General features: G+C 57.6%; 1 pseudogene; it reads left to right on the top strand.

The window, feature by feature from the left end:
* Positions 1-3,398: 3,398 nt before the first annotated feature.
* Positions 3,399-13,423, top strand: LOC131761504 (transcriptional enhancer factor TEF-4-like; annotated as a pseudogene).
* Positions 13,424-14,231: the final 808 nt, after the last annotated feature.

The following is a 14,231-nucleotide window of genomic DNA, read 5'->3' as shown; positions in this document are numbered from 1 at the left end:
GGCTCGTTGCTGCCGTCGTGGGGACCGCGGGTGTCTCCACGACAGGTCTCAGAATGGACTCGGGCCTGTGGTGGGTGATTTTCAGGGGGGTTCAAGGAAGGGGGCTTTGCTCTGGCTTGGGTGCTATCAGGAAGCGGCTGGGGGTTTTTGATCACAAGGCAGGTAATGGAAAGAAAGGCTGGGCGGCCTGGGCTGCCAAGCTGAGGAGCTCGGGTCAGTGGGAGTCCCTGGGGGCTTCCGGCTGATCGGGGCTAGGAAGCTCTCGGAGGGCATCAGAGACCCACTTCGCTCTGGGGCGGAGACCCAGGCCCGGGACCTCCTGAAACCCAGGATCCCAGACCACTCAGCCGCTTGGCTTCTGGGAGTTGGAAGGAAGAGAAACACACTCTCAGAGCCTGTTTCCATCCAGCTGCCCGGGCCCTGCTCTCCACCTCGGCCGCTTAGCTCCTGGCGCCTGCCCAAGTTCAGGGACTGGTGGTGCAGAGGTGAGCCGGACGGGCCGCTACCCTTCCTGAGCCCCTGGCCAAGCCTCTGTGCGGCTCCTTCACGCTTAATTCCTACATCTTTTAATTTATTTCATTTCAAGTGTATTTTTTCAAGGTTGAAAACACTGTCTAGTGTAGATCATCGTTATTTGGTCCAACTAGATCTCCTGTTCTAGAAATTCTTGGGCGGAGGATGGCTAGGCCCGGGCCTGTCCTGAGCGTGGCCATGCTGGGGGCCCAGGGTATTTTCCAACTGTAACTCTCCCTGCTCCACCCCCATCCCCCCTTGTACCCGGGGCCCAAAGTCACATCCTGGGCCCCCCCGTCCCCCCACCCCTTTCCCTCCTTTCGTATAAAAACCAGAAGTGGTTGGAGCAGAATGAAATCCCACGTCTTTGGCACTAGGCACAGTTTGCGACACCCAGAGTCTCATTCTCGCCATCCCCACGAGCGCAGGGGACGTTTTCCCCATTTTACAGATGAGAACACTGAGGCCGGGGCCAGGGCTGTCTTTCCTCGCCTCTCTCGCCGCACCCTGAAAAGAGCGCGTGCTTCATCCGAGTGTGAACTAGGATAACTGGGGCACCTCTTTCACCCCAGAACCCCCAGTTAGGGGGCGTTTGGGGGAAATTGTCTCGTCCCCTCCAAAGTCCCCCTGGAGGCAGCAGGAGGCAAGGGACGGTCGGGGCTGCCACGGGGGCCAGAGGGAAGCACCTAACTCCATGCGTCTGGCAGCCGTTCCCTCCAATTAGCAGGAATCAGCAGGCGCTGCCCACAAGAGCCCCTGGTGATTAGAAGGTCACTGTGGTGTTTCTTCTGTTAATTACATTTGGGTGACGGGCCAAAGCCACCGAAGAGCCAGGGAGCGACCCTCCGCCCCTGGGGAAGTGCATCCACGTAGAAGAAAAAGAGGGAGGTCCACGGCCTCGAACCTGGGGGTGCTGCGCCATCTTTGCTGCCTTGTGCCTGGCTGCCCCACCTGGGGTGGGCCTGCATCCGGGCACCTCAGCTCTACTTGAGGTACGGACCTCACGGTTGTGCCTGCGGGTGCCCTGGTTGGGCACCTCTTGGTGGCTGACCTGCCTTTCCAGGTCCTGTTTGCAGACTGGGATCTGAGCCCCGAGCTGCAGGAATCCAAGGGGCGAAGCGTATTGGAACGAGAGCCACGGGTTGCTGAGGACACCTTGATGCGTGAACCAGGCTCGCAGGATCCCGTAATCACACGCATCCCTGTTCAGAACCCAGCACGTGCTGGACGCTTCCTGTGCACTGACCCTTGTCTTTCCCAAAGCTGGCATTGTTGGTGGTGCCCAAGGTCACCCAGCGTGTGGCCCATGAGCCCCAGAGTCAAGCCCACGGTTGTGCAGCCCCTGAGCCTGTGTTCTTCTCCTGATGCACTGCCCAGTCAGTGGAAGAGCCCTGTCCTTGGGAGTGGAGAGTCCCATTTAATTCCCATGCCCCACCATTTGCTGGCTTTGAGACCTTGGGCAAAGAAGCACCCTCCTCTGAGGGCCGTGCTGATGACCCCTAATAGGATACATGCCAGAATCTGATCTTGGGGGTGGACGTGAGAGAGCACACATAAACACGCTTTAGAAACTGCTCTGCACGTGCTGGCGTGTATGAGGAAGCGATCCAGGACTCACGGCTCTGATTCACAGGTCTGATCTTGGAGCCCAGAGGGACCACGAGAGATGATGTAGGGCCCCAGCAATGCAATCCAACAGGATGGGCTAACACCAGGGGTTCAAACTCCAAACTTGACTCTCTCCACTCCTCTGGTGTTAGTGTGCCCCGAGGAGCCAGCACCTCTGCTGGGAGGCCTCCGTCCATCCATCCGTCCATCCATTATCCATCCACCTATCCGTCCATCCATCCGTCCATCTAATATCCCTCCATCTATCCATCCAGACATCTCCTTGTCCATTCCTCAAGCACTAATCAAGCAGTTAGTTTGTGCCAAGAGACAGGACAGCCAGCACACGCAGACTGGGCCCTGCTTAGAATCTAGTGAGTGAGAGAGGCGTCTCTTGGGCCATCATATAGATACAGCTGTAATATTCACTTTGGCAAGTTTCAACAGGATAAAGGCTCAGATGGCCTGGTGGGTGTCCCGGCTCCTGGGACTTCGAGCGAGTTACAAGCTTCTCTGTGCTTCAGTTTCCTCACCTGTCAACGGAGAATAACTATAGTGCTGACCTTATATGCCTATGATTGAGGTGCTGGTGCCTTTGTGAAGCATGGTGTTCTCAGAAGAATGTCTAAGTGTTTTCCTACTGCTGCAACTATTATCATCACTGCCATTTTTGCTACGGGCACTGTGAAGGATGACTTGGAGATGTGAGGCCGAGGAACAGGAGGGGCTCTCGTCTCCTTCTGATATGGGTAGGGTAGGAAGCATGCTTGCTCCTAAGGTTCCCCCAAACTCACCTATATGAGTCCTGGAAAGGACTGGTCAGGCCTGGAAATTCCAATAGCATTTCTGTAACGTGTCATAGCTGATTGGCAGTAGCTGCCTCTGATGGTTTCAGGGGGAAAAGAAAGTAATTTGGAGCAGGGAAATAGCTATTGATTGAGCAAGAAGTTACTGCAGCCGGGCTGTCTCTGCTTCCACGGCTCCAATTTCCCTGCTGCCATCCCAACGTTCCTGAGAGCTTTCCCACTTACCAGATGTGGTCGCAGCTGTGTGGTCCACAGACCCTGCTTCCCAGGACAGGACCCAAGGCCTGGTAGGCTCTCTGCACTTGCTTGGGGGTCCTGTCGGTTCTGTCCCGGCACCCACCTCTCCGATCCTGTTGAACTGTCGGGGGGATGGGGGACACCGCCCCACGCCCAGAGGCCTCGGCACGCGGGCAGTGCCCTGAGCTTCGACACGTGTAACTGGAAAGGCGGAATGCACGTCTGTATCTGGACATGACGGACATGACACTGTCGAGTGAAACACCCGGAGAGTGTGGGAGCGCGGATACGGATCTCTGCCTCAACCTCTGCAAACCTGCAAGGGGGTCCAGGGAGGGCATGGCACCGAAGCTGCAGAAGGTTCGAGGTGGGTGGGGGTCCGGGGAAACTTTTCGTTTCTGCTTTTCCCCCAAGACCCCCCCCCCCCGAGCCCCACCCCGTGTGACCTGCGGAGCCTCGACTGCTGCACCTTCACTTCAGGCCCGCCTTGTTCTCTGCCCACCTGCTGTCCTCAGCTCCTTACAGGGGGGCCTCCAGGGCCCATGCTCCTGCAGCCTGTTTCCGGGGAAGCAGAGCTGGGACAGGCCCTCCGCGGGTGGGCAAGCTCCACTTTTCCTCTCCTCCCCAAGGGCACAGGCCCAGCCCGGGCTCCTGGCCCTGCCTGTCATGCAGGAGCTTCTGGAGACCCCAGCCTGCCCTAGGCCATGACCACCGGGACCCTGCCCGCTTGCTCCGTCGGTCTTTCAGGTGGAGCCTCTTCCCTGCCTCCCCACGGGGATGGACCTGCCAGGCCCCCCGGCCCAGTCTGGAGGCCAGCGGGTGCTTGTTGGGCAGCCTGACCCTCTGGCAACCCAGACCCTCTGCAGCAAGCCTGGGGCACAGCTTCCCCACTCAGGGAGACTTACGTCTGGGCCCAACTAGCAATCTAGTTGGGCAATGACCTTCCTGAGCCTTGGCCCCTCATCTGTAAGGGTGGGTACACGGCTGGTGTGAGGGGTAAGGGAAACAGCCCGTTAGAGCACTTAGTATGTGCTCACTTAACGCCACGGGCCGGATCGGATCGTGCTGTCCCTCTGCAACAGCCCTGCCGCTGTCCCGATGGAAACTCTGGCCTCATCACCCGAGGCTGGTGTCCGGGTAGTCCAGTCTCACAGCCTCCTGCACCTGGGCAGGGCCATGGAGGGGCGGGGGGCCCTGCGCTGGGGGGGCCTGCCCCACGTCAGGCGGGCGCTGGGTGTTGCTGTGTCTGCTTCCAGCTCTCCTCTCCTCGGGACGGAGCAGGCAGCCCTGTCAACTCCGCTCAGGCCCGGGCTACCCAAACCCAGCCGACCGTGCACGGAACAGGTAGCGGCTCCTCCCGGCAGCTGACGCGGCCCCAGGCTGGCATCTCCCGGGCCCGAGTGATGCTGATTAACAGGAAATGACGCACAGGCCAAGGAGCAGGCACAGTGCCGACCCGCTGGCCCGGGGCCCGAGCTCGTCATCCAGGCCTGCTCCCTGGGACGTGAGGGCGTGGAGCTGGCTTCCTGCACCCACGGCCGTCTTCCTCCAGTGGCTTCCTCGGGGCCTCTGGGGCTCAGCCTAGGAGCGAGGGTCCCAGGTGGGATTTGTCGTATATTTTATACACGACGGATGCCCAGAGAGGCAGGTCTCACCCGGGGGCCCAGGTCCTCAGCTCCAAGAGCCCTCTCTGCTGGGGAGGCCGCTCTGCTCTGCTCCCCCAAAAGACTCTCAGTTTGCTCAGACCAGACCATCCTTCTCTTTACTTGCCTTGACTCGCCCCTGCTCTGGCCGTGTCCAAAAAAGAACCCATACCAGTTTATCATCGCACTAGTAACACAGGTCAAAATGGAAAAGCTAGATGATCCTGATAATTGAAAGAAGGAGGGGAAAAATCCTCCCAAACCCCTTATCTGGAAGTAGCCCCTGTGTATAAGTCAGCGACGTCTCCCGCATGTAGGTCAGGCATATCGTTTTACAGTATCCACATTTGCTGTTTGTTACCTGTTAATGTCACTCAACAGTTTATCATGAACACACGTCTATGTCAATAGATGCGTTTCTACCACATTGTGTTAAGTTGCTATTTGTGCAGTGTTCTAGTGAATGCATGCAACACAATTTATTCAAAGCCCTCTCACTTGACACTTAAATGTCTTTTTTAAAGCATGAAAGCATTTATGTGCACCTCCTTAATTATTTCCTTAGGAAAAATTCCTAGAAGTGGAATCGCTAGGTAAGAGGGTATATGTGTATGTACATTTCTTTTTTCAGAATAAACACGTTATTACTCTATAGTGATTTCTTTTTTTTAAAAAAACAGGTTTATTGGGATATAATTCGTGTGCCATAGAATTCAGTGATTTTTAGTGTATTCGCAGAGCTATGCAAGCACCACGATCAACTGGAGAACGTTTCGTTGCCCCTGAGGAACCCCCGTCCCCACCAGCACTCCCTTCCATTGCCGCCCCAGCCCCCGGCTACCACTAATCTGCTTTCTGTCTTGATGGAGTTGCCTCTTTTACAAGTGGAATCACAATACGTGGGGGAGAGTGCCTGGTTCCCTCCATCAGCACCCTGGTCTTGAGGTCATGCACACTGTAAGATGGATCGGAACTCCACTCTTCGGTGTTGCTTGGTTAATACCCACTTGAGGCGGCATGTATGTCACGTGGCTTTTTCATAAGCACCGGGCGTGGTACTTCCCAAAGGCAGCATCCGTTCCGACCTCCAGCAGGAGCTGGGAGTGTCCAGGTCTCAGGGCGGGTTCAGGGACTCTGTCTTTGTCCCCATGCCTGGTTGGGGGCGTCTGCCCTGGGGTCTTGGCGGGAGGGCAGATCGCAGACGCTGTCACAGCCGGGGTCAGCCGGAGCCCAGGCGGGCAGTAACGATCACCAGGCTGTCACAAAAGTCTTGAAAATATCTTCAAACCAGAGGAATTTTAATTTACCTTAATTAAAATAATGGCATAGAGCAGCTTTTTTTTTTTTTTTTTTTTTTTGGTGTTAGAAAAATCGGTGTCAGTCTCACATCCAACACATAATAGAAGGTTGGATACTTTTATTATTTATTTATTTATTAACATCGATTTGTTTGTTTATTTATTTTTGCCTGCGTTGGGTCTTCGTTGCTGCGCGCGGGCTTTCTCTAGTTGCGGCGAGCGGGGGCTACTCTTTGCTGCGGTGCACGGGCTTCTCATCGCGGTGGCTTCGCTTGTTGCAGAGTACGGGCTCTAGGCGCACGGGCTTCAGTAGTTGTGGTGTGTGGGCTCAGTAGCTGTGGCTCGCAGTCTCTAGAGTTCAGGCTCAGTAGTTGTGGCGCACGGGCTTAGTTGCTCCGCGGCGTGTGGGATCTTCCCGGACCAGGGCTCGAACCTGCGTCCCCTGCATTGGCAGGTGGATTCTTAACCACTGCGCCACCAGGGAAGCCCTACTTTTTAACAAGTGGGGTTGCTATTATGACAGTAGGGAAGAGGCCGTTAATATTTTCCACATCGTGGGCGACCGAGAAACTGCCCCTCTCCTTTGGGTTGGTCCTTGCCCAGCAGGTTTTGGGGGAGCAGGGACCGCCTCCCCTGGGCCCATACTGACAGCCCCGCCCACCACTGCCTGGACTCACGCCTGGGTCCCACTCCTCGCGTCAAGCGTTGCCATCGGCAGCCTTCCTCTGGGGGTGGAAGCTCAGGTGTGCCTCAGCCAGCCCCGCCTCTGGCCACCTTGGCTCTGCCTGGGGGTTTGCAGCTGCTGGCCTCAGCATTCCCTGTGGGCTCTGCTGGAGAAACCCGTAAGAATAAAACCCTCAGCGTTGATTGTTGGCTCTCTATCAGCTGCTACACGAGTCCCACGTCCTCCCCAGCCTGGGCAGGAAGCGAGGCCCCGAGGAAGGCCATGGCAAAGTGTATTCCTGCCCCAGAATGCTGATCTCACCTGGAGTCGTCTAGAGCCATCCCGCCTGGAGCCATCCTTGCCCTGAGAAAGACAGGCTCCAACGAGCTCTCGGCTTTAGTGGAGACAAGGCATCACGGGGGCTGGCCTGTCCTTGTGGCGCCATCGTATCCTGCACGCCCACCGTGACTGGAGCTGGCTGAGGACCCCTGGCTGGAGGAGAGAGCTCTTGGCTGCTGGCCGAGCAACGGGGAGGGAAAGGTCGGGGGGGGTCAAGAATGGCACCGCTGCAGGCTGTGGAACAGAGGCGGCAGGCCCCTCAGGGAACACAGCTGAAATACAGCAGAAGGGGCATCCCTGAACCCCACCTCCCAGGGACAAATGGCCTCCCCCAGGTGAGATCCCATAAGCTCTCTACACTCACAAGAATCTCTCTCTTTTCTTAAAGTGCATCAAGAAAAGGACCACATCTGTAACCAAATCCCATGCCCCTCTGGAGAAGTCCACTGCTCCAGTAAGCAGGTGGCTCAGAGCCATGGCCCTGACCCTGCCACAGGGGAAGGAGCCCCGTCTGACAGTGGCCATCCAAGGAAGGGTACATACAAACCTCTGCTCTCCAGCGGGGGCTCGGGTGCCATGAATATTTCACACTCCGGGAAGGCGCTGACATTTTGCGGGATGGCTTCAATTAGCTCCAGAGCTTCGTTCTCATGCTAATAATCAGCTTGCTTCTCATAATGGCTTATTAATCTATTTCCCACTGTGAACTCATACGGCGGCGTGTTTCACAGATACCTCCTGCTGCCGCCTTGATTGGATGGAAACGACCTGGGCGCTGCAGTTCTCGGAGGACTGGGGTGTGGAGTGGGCTGGGACAAGAGGCTGACAGTTCTGGGGTGTTTCTCAGTGTTCCCGGAGGCTAAGGGGGCCCTTCTGGGTGGGGCATGGGGACACGAGGCCACGAGTGGTGGCTGGGTTTTCTCTTTTCTGGCTCTGGCTGTTGGGGCCATCCTGCGATTCCCCAAAGGGGGACTGGGGAGCCTTGGGAAATCCTTCAGAAGAAATTTCGAATTGGACAATTTGAGATGGGTTTAGGTAGAAGGAGAGATGGGAGACGGTAGAATACTTTGGGTGAGCGTTTTTTTTTTCAAAAAGGATTTGTATGTAAAGGCTGCTATAGCCTGTGTCATGTGACCTGTCCTCCTGGACCAGGATGGATGCCGGACCCCAAGGCGGCCACCAATAGACTTGCCGGTGGCTAGGAGTTGGCCTGGTGCTTCGGCAATGCCTACCGGGGCTGGCCTGCCCACCGCAGCTGTCATCTTTCTAGGGCATGGCGTATGGAGCCAGGCACTAGTCCCACTGGGGGCAGTGGGTGTGGGGCTCCCCCTCAGGGCTGCTTGGCAATTCTCAGGTAAGCAAGTTGTCTTTGCTGGCTAGTACCAGCTCTCCTGTCGGGGAGGAAACTGTTTTCACTGGGGAACACACCTGCATGAGCTGCTTGCGGAGGGAGAGCTCTGCTCAGGGATGGCTGGGGTCCAAGCACACAAATGTGGCCAGGGAGATGCTTTCTTCACTTGAAATCATTTCAAAATAAAAAGAAGAGCTGCACACTAGGACAGAGGTTTTCTGTATACTACCCCGCCCAGCCTCCCTCACATCCCTACCTGATTGTAATACAATCAGCGAGGGGAAGATATTGCCGTGCGTGTGAGACTTTCCCCTAAACCACAGACCTCGCTGCGGGCTCCCCAGTTTTCCACTGAAGTCCTTTCCCTGTTTCAGGATCCGATGTGGATCCCTTGCATTTTGTCGTCTGCTCTCCTGAGCCCTCTGCCTGTGCTGTTCCCTCATTCTGGTCATGTCTCTGCCTTTTGGGGACGGTGCTAGTCGGTTATTTTACAGAATGTGCCCCAATCTGGGTTTGTCAACTATTTTTTTTTCACAGTGAGATGGAGGCTCTGCATGTGGGGCAGGAATATGAGAGAAGGGAGGCGCCCTCCGCAGCTGTCACTTGGGGAGGACCCGATGTCTGAGGTCTTCGGTGGTATTAACCTCCGTCCCTCCATCAAGCTGGTGTTGGTTGGGTTTCTCTGTTGCAAAGTTACTATTTTTAAAAGTTACTGGAAAGTTACTATTTTTCTCTTCATAACTAATAAATATCTTTGAGGGAAGTAAGTGGAGACTTTACAATTCATTCCTTTTGCTTCAGCTTTGGTTCATGATTTTGAGCTGCCATTGGCGGGTCTTGCTGGCAGCTGTGTGCTCACGGGATATTCAATTTCCCTCATTCCTTCTACACGTGTTAATTAGAATTCTTCTCTAGGGAAGATCTGTCCCTTCTCCTCCACTTAATTATTTATCCAGTTATTTGTGAATGCCGGTATGGACTCGCAGACATTTGCGTTGCTATGGGTGAATGTGACACCCCCGTGCTTATCTTCTCGCCCAGACGCTCTCGCTCTGGCGGTGGGGGCAGCTCCTTCGTTTGGCTCCCTGTGCTGTCCTCAAGCCCCGCCCCCCTTCACTTTCTGACATCACAGGATGCTCCAGGCCCTTGCCCTGCTCCACCCTGGAATCAGGCTCTCCTCCAGGGAGACCAAGAGGTTTCTAGGAAAGGGAGTCAGATGTCAGCTTTGCATCTCCTGCTGTGCAGCTTCCAGCGCCCCCTCCCCTGCCCTTGTCATTACCCTGCATCACAAGCGAAAGTCCCCGCCTTCTGTCTCAGTCTCAGGGGTGGTGTGTTGCAGGGTTGGGGGTGTGTGTCCCTCATTTGGTCTGGCAGAGGGCAGAGAGAAGGAAGCAGGTCAGGGCCGGTGGTGACGTGGACTGGATCTAGATGGGGGCTCATCTTGGCTGATGGCTGGCTGGTGGAGGCCTGGTGGAAGCAGGAAATGGAGTCAGAGAAGCCTGGCCCACTGGCGAGCCCCTCAGAGGGTGCGCTGGATTGACCTCGGGCTGGGAGGGGTCTGCGTGACCGTCTCCAGACTGTAGACAAGTGGCGTGGCTGAGGAAAAGGAAGAGCGTCCCCCCACACCCCACTGCCTGTGAACACTATCTATTCTTCGCCCAGCTGCTTGGGCCCTGCGGCCGCGCCCTGCACGGACTCTCCCTGCTAAGTTCTCCTGCGTCCTTAGCGTCCAGCCGTCCACAGCACAGGCTCTGCCCTGACCTATGCTCAACCTTGGACTCCAGCTATGGTGAACTCTGCACCCAGGCTGGGGGGGTGACCTGGACTCTGGACCCAGACCAACAAGACACTCAGCTCATCACTGCTCCCCGATCCAGACAGAGCCCCTGAGCCCTGCCCATAGCTACGCCCTGACCCTTGATTTTGCTAGTGGAACGGTAAGTCCCTCTTATTTGCAAACCCTTCTACAAGCCCCTGAGCCCTTTCCTCCTCTGGCTGTGAGCGCGCACCTGAGGGCACGTAGCTGAGGGCACACACACCGCTGCACTCACGTCTGCCCACTGCTCCACGGGAAGCTCGGTGCCGTCTTACTCCTTGCTGGCGTTTTAGGCACCCCGATCACACCTGTCCTTACGCCAGCCCATAGCCCCTCCTGACAGCTGGCTCTTGCCCTCACCTCCCACCCGTGTCACCAGATGACCCCCCATTCCCTCCCCGTACAGGCCCCGGGAGCTCACCCTGTAAACCTATTTCCTTCCTCACTGTTGGTGAGTTGCATCTGCCTGTTTGTGCCAGGCTGCAGATCTTGGCAAAGGCCATCCAGAAAAGCCAAGTTGCTCGCGACAGCATGATGTCCTGATGGCTTTCCTCCTCTGGGACTGCGCTGGGAGACAGGGACAGGGTGGCCTGGCCGTCCAGAGGATGGAGGCTGAGGGGAGGATCCAGTCTTGTCAGGACCAGATTAAGGGCACCGTGGGTTTGGCATGTACCCCCAAGCACCAGGGCTTGTGCTTGGGACCTGGCTGGAAGCTCAGTCTCTGAGTTTGCAGGGAGAAAGTTTGGAGAGGGTGTCGGGAAGGAGGCCCGGGATTTGCACTTGGAGAGCAGCCGCCACTCCCTGGCCAAGAGGACATGGTGGGTCCTCACCTTCCTGAGCTTTGGTCTGTCCACCTGTACGAGGAGCCGTGTGTCTAGGCTGCTGCCGCGAGGGAGGAGCACGTGGGCAGGAGCCTGAGGCCAGGCAGCGGTTGATTTGGGTGCCCTGCCCCGTGCTGTGCGCACAGGGTACCCTGCCCGCGGGGGCTCTGCGTGGGCAGGGCTGGGGGGCCGGGTCGGACCAAGGCGTGGCGGGCCCTCCAGTCTCCCTGCTCCCACGCAGGCGGAGCCCTCTGGTCCTCTCCAGCCTGGGCCACAGCGAGACCCTCCGCCCCGTGCCCACCTGCTGCTGATGACCCCACCACAACCGGGCGAGCTTTTCTCTAGCACAGCAGGTCTGCAGGGGTGGTCCTTGTACCTGCAGCACCAGCTGGAGACCTGTTCGAAATGCACATTCCCAGGCCCTCCCAGGCCTGCTGGCTCGGAACCCTGGGGTGAAGCCAGCACTCTGGGGGTTCCTCCCCACACTTGGGGTGGAGAAGGGTGCTCTGCACGCGTCGGATCAGCTGAGTCCCCCGTCCGTGCTCCCTGGGGGTTCTCAAGACAGCGGAGACACGCAGGATATTTGCGAGCACTTACCGTGGGTAGGGAGTCTGCTCAGTGCCTGTTAAGTCTTACAAAGAGCGTGCAAAATAGATGCTGTGTGTGTTTCCCCATTTTCCCAGGTGGACGGAGGTGCAGCCCCTCCCTCGGGTGACCCCGCGTCTCTCCTGTCCCCCTGGGAGCCGGCATCAGCAGAGGGGAAGGCACCGGTCCCACTCCATCTGCCAAGGGCCGCCCACCCTCCCTGCTGCCCCCCCACCCCCCGACGTTCACCCGCGTGGCACAGGAGGATGGGTTTAGGGTGGCATTTTGTCTCCCCACGCAGCCCGGGGAGACAGCCCCACGAGGACCACTCAGAGTCGCAGACATTTAGATTGCCATTTTATTTAAATTTATGCCCGAGGATGCAGGCAGAGAAAGGGCCATTTCAAAGTCAGTTTCTGCTTTATGGCTTTATGGGGGATGCATCGGGCAGCTGGTGAAAATATCTTGCCGCTCGCAGCACAAGAAGAGGATCTCATGGGTGGCTTGGGCTTTGGCTGTTTGGGGAAGAGATTCCGCCTCTCAGCCCGGGACCCCTTGCTGAGCCCGGTCCTTCCCCCAGACTCAGCCCTGATCCAGGCTTCAGGCTCAGCCCTCATTGCTTCACACCCTAGTTCCAGACTGAGCCCTCTTCCTTCTCCAGGCTGAGCCCCGATCCCAGCCCAGACTCATTTCCAACCTGGCCTGCATTAATTCCTTTATAAAATCATATGCCATTACTTATGAGGCTGGTGGATTTAACTAGAACTCTCCCGGTTTCGCACACCTCTTCGGGCTGGCGTACCGTGCAGAAGATACAGCTCCGAATGCACACGGTTCATGGTAGCTGACCTCGCAGCTGGAGGAACATCTGCCCCCACACTGGGAGCGGGCGGGGATAGAGATGGTTGGCGGCTCCGGACACCTCCCCGTGCACAGAATGGCATCCCGCCTGTGGCAGCCGGGAGCCCCGGGGGCAGAGCCCAGTCTGGGTTCCAGGCCGCTGGGTTGAGCCCTGCTCCCTCAGGGGACTTCACTGAGTCTCCTAAATTCCTGCAGTTTCTCCCTAATTTAATTCGGGGCTCAGACTCCGCATACTTGTGGGGTGGTGTTGCAGGCTGAGCGGAGCTAACTCTTACCAGAGGCACCTGTTTGTACACATCAGCCAGCGCTGCCCCAGCCCCGGAGCGCCGCCCCCTCGAGAGTGTGGGCGTCCCGCAGATCTGTGTCAAATCCCCTGAGAAAAGGGTGGCCTGCGGGAGCTGTGTGATCGCGGCCCCCCCCCCCCCAACGCCTTCTCCCTGGTCAAGTTCTGGGCGGACCTGACCTGGGGCCCGAGTGGCGAGGAGGTGGGGCCGGCGGTAGCAGAGGTGGCTTCTACGGAGTGAGCGGCCAGTACGAGAGCCCGGAGCACGTGACCCTCACCTGTTCCCGCGAGGCCTGCCCCTTTGGCGAGCAGGCGGCGGAGAAGGTGGAGACGGCGCGTGCCCAGCTGCAGGACGGGAGGTTCGTGCACCGCCTGCTGCGCCCACCCACGCCTGAGTACCCGGTGGATTTTCTGCACAAGCTGCGGCAGCTGCCCGAGCGCTACATGTTGAACAGTGTCCTGGAGAACTTCACCAGTCTCCAGGTGGTGACAAGCAGAGACACCCAGGAACTGCTGCTCTGCACCGCCTGTGTCTTCGAGGTCTCCACCAGTGAGCGGGGGGCCCCAGCACCACATTTACCGCCTGGTCAGGGACTGAAGGGGGGGACCCCAGAAGTGGCCCACCCCCGAAATACCCTCCTCCCAGGAAGGACCTCCAGCTTTCCTTACGCTTCTTACTTGGGGGGGGGGGCGCTGCTCCCTCTTAGGGCCTTATAAGCTCGGGGGTGAGTTGAATGGGCTGGGACCGCGAGGAAAGGACGGATCCTGACCTTGGGGCCTCACAGGGGTGTCTGAAAGGACAGGTCACTCCAGGGCGTTTGACACTGGGCACAGGAGTGAGACAACCCCTGGGACAGCACTGGTTTCTGTCTCTGACAGGCATCCGCCCCCGTCTCCGTTTTGGATGTTGGGAGCGCCCCACTTCCACATCGGCTCGTCCCTCTCTGCTTTCCAGCACCCCCTTCTTCCCAATCCGCCTCTCCTCACCAGCCCCACCCCGGGCCCCTGATACTGAACTTTGAAGGTTAACCCTTTCTGTGCAGGAGTAGAGCCAGGTGGGCCCTGGAAATATATACATATTTTTTAATATAACAAGAGCTATTTATAAGTGGGTGTTAGGGTCGTGACTTTTCCTCAGCTGGGCAAGCGGGGGGGTGAGGCTTTAAAATCTCATGTCCTGGGCTTCCCTGGTGGCGCAGTGGTTGAGAGTCCGCCTGCCGATGCAGGAGACGCGGGTTCGTGCCCCGGTCCGGGAAGATCCCACATGCCGCGGAGCGGCTGGGCCCGTGAGCCGTGGCCGCTGAGCCTGCGCGTCCAGAGCCTGTGCTCCGCAACGGGAGAGGCCACAACAGTGAGAGGCCCGCGTACCGCAAAAAAAAAAAAAAAAAAAAAAAAAAATCTCATGT

Source organism: Kogia breviceps, chromosome 8 (assembly GCF_026419965.1).
Source record: "Kogia breviceps isolate mKogBre1 chromosome 8, mKogBre1 haplotype 1, whole genome shotgun sequence".
NCBI classification, from domain to species: domain Eukaryota; kingdom Metazoa; phylum Chordata; class Mammalia; order Artiodactyla; family Physeteridae; genus Kogia; species Kogia breviceps.
The sequence above is the reverse complement of the archived record's forward strand: the minus strand, read 5'-3'. Positions and strand labels throughout refer to the sequence as shown.